The sequence below is a fragment of the Saccostrea echinata genome, unplaced genomic scaffold (assembly GCF_033153115.1).
Source record: "Saccostrea echinata isolate AGI-Se365-2 ecotype Australia unplaced genomic scaffold, CSIRO_AGI_Sech_v1 ptg000005l, whole genome shotgun sequence".
NCBI lineage: Eukaryota > Metazoa > Mollusca > Bivalvia > Ostreida > Ostreidae > Saccostrea > Saccostrea echinata.
Window position 1 is genome coordinate 10,393,537 of NW_026889754.1, and position 2,879 is coordinate 10,396,415.

Consider the following 2,879-nt stretch of genomic DNA (forward strand, 5'->3'; position numbering starts at 1 on the left):
CGCAGTAGGTGTTGGCACGAAAAAGATCCATCACTGCTAAATGGCCCCCTAGTGCCGAGCAAAGGTATAAATTTGCAGCCCACTACCGGCAAGTGGTGGCGTCTCCATATGAGTGAAAAATTCTCAAGATGGGCGTTAAACAACAAACAAATTTGCATCGGTAAAATTGTCACCTTTTGTTTGCTGGCATAATTTGGTAACGGTTGTTCTTGTTTGTGGGTCCTCTTTTAGGAGTGGAATATCGTACTCACTTAAAAATAAAATGTCCTTAATTTATTTAGACAATCTAGTCGCCCCCTTTTTATGCCCCCGTATCGAAGATTAGGGTGTATTATAGTTTTTGCCCTGTCCGTCCTCAAAAACTTTAACATTGCCCATAACTTTCGATTGGTCGAAGCTATGGCTTTCATATTTCACATGTGTATTTCTTGTGACAAGACCTTTCTAAAGGCACCATCATATTTGACCTTGGAGTTTGACCCAGTTTTGCAAAATTTTACCGAACTTTAACCTTGGCCATAACTTCTGAACAATTGGTGTTAGGGCTTTCATACTTCACATGTGTAATCCTTGTGACAAGACCTACCTTTAGATACCACCAACTTTGACCCTTCAACATGGACTTGGGAGTTTGATCTACTTTCGAAAAACTTGGTCGTAACTTTAAACGGTTGGTACCGTTCACGGAAGCTTAGTCGGTAGAGCGCTCGCTCCGTGATCGGGAGGTCATGAGTTTGAATCTCGACCGCGACTGACCTAAGTCGATAAAAAATGAGAAGCAACTGTCCTTCGCCATGCGCTTGGCACTTTGAAGTGAAAGTTGCGGGTCCTTTGGATGAGACCTTAAAAACCGAGGTCCCGTGTCACGGCAGGCGTTGGCACGATAAAGATCCCTCACTGCTCAATGGCCTGAGTGCCGAGTTTAGGTCAAAATTTGAAGCCCTTCACCGGTATATGGTGACGTCTCTATATGACTGAAACATTCTCAAATGGGACGTAAAACAACATACAATCAATCATAACCGGTTGGTTTTCAACTTCACAGATGCATTTCTTGTGACAAGGCCTTCCTTTGGATACCAACAACTTTGATCCTTGACCTTCGAGTTTGACCTTCTTTTTAAAAACTTGAACCTTGGCCATAACATTTGAATGGTTGGTGCTAGGGCTTTCATACTTCAAAAATGTATTCCTTGTGACAAGGCCCACCTTTGGATATCAATAATTTTGACCTTGGAGTTTGACCTACTTTTGAAAAAAACTTTAACCTTGGCCATAACTTTTGAACGGTTCGTGCTTGGGCTTTCATATTTAACATGTGTATTTGTTGTGAGAAGGCCATTCCTTGGGCCCCATTAATCTTAAACATTTGACCTTGATGTTTGACTTGAATAATTCATAAATGACGTTTTATGATACAGTTAAAGGATTGCTTGCTGTCAATGTCTTAGACCCGGAAACTGTAACCACCACCGTACTCTCCTTTTTCCTATTTACCGTAAATGGAAGTTCTTAATTTTCGGGTGTAATTGTCAATAGAACGATTCTGTTCATTAATTTCATAAAAATTTTCCAAGGAAAAAATGTATAGTTTCAGAAAAGGTAGTTTCATGTGTGAAATGTCTGGTCCATTTGAAATAAATATCATTGCAATATATAGCAATGAATAGTCTACGGAAAGTATATAAAATGTTTCTTCAAATTAATTCATAATCTCTTTACTAGAGCTGCGCAATCGTTGCATGGCCATAGGAACCCGGCGTAGGGCATGCCTCACCCCACCCAATAATTTTTATTAATATAGTATAGATAGAAAACAAAGCTACTTTATGGATATGTCAACTTTTAATTAAACTTTAATTAAACTTACGATAATCAGAATATAGTTTACGGACATCACCTTATACCTAGTGTATTCCTAGAGGAGTAAGTATGAACTCTGGTGCAGGTGATTCCGAGTTTTATTTGCAAAATTTATAAATGTATATTATTATTCTTTGTTTTCTTCTTGCATATTTTGAGCAGAAGATTTCTCGTAGATGGCTCGATCGATTTTCTTCAAATTTTCAGGGATAATGCATTGTAATCTGTAGTTTGTACCGGAATTTTAGTTTTTGAAAAATCACTTTAGGTCGGAAGCTATCGCACTTTAATCGATTTTCAGATGACCTCTTTGTCAGCAGTAGATCTCAGTAGACTAAAGCTAAACTTTCAATGATGATAATTGACAACATGTTGTAGTTGTGCACCTGGGTTTTCAAAAGTTCCGGAAGTTCGTAATATGGAAGCTCGGTAGGGGTCAAAATTTAAAAAGCCATTTAAGAGTGAATTTTAGAGATTTCTTACAATAACTTTTTAACTGTGAGTAGTTTGTTGAAATTGTGTAGAATTATACGATCTTTTATACGATGTCAAGTAAAGTAGGGCATGACTCATCAAATTAGGGGACAAAATGTTTTAAATTCATAAGTCTTTAACAATCAATATTTTGTTATACATTTCTAAGCCAACATGTTTTATCTTAACAATCTACAACTGATATTTACGTCATATGTTCCATATTAAGGGGCCGTAAAGGGGCTTTATCTTTCACGCTTTATATCTCGAAAGTGGGAAATATTTTGATAAGCAATATTGAACAAAAGATGGTCAAAATATTGTTTTGAACAAAATGCAGCCTTCCAATTTCGATTAAACGTCCCCATTAAGGAGTTGAAGCAATATTGAACAAAAGATGGTCAAAATAATGTGTTGACAAAATGCAGCCTTCCAATTTCGATTAAACGTCCCAATTAAGGAGTTGAAGAACCCCCTCTGAATATGTTTTATGCAAATATCTCGGAAGCGAACAAGAATTTCTCAATTGTTGTTGAACAAAA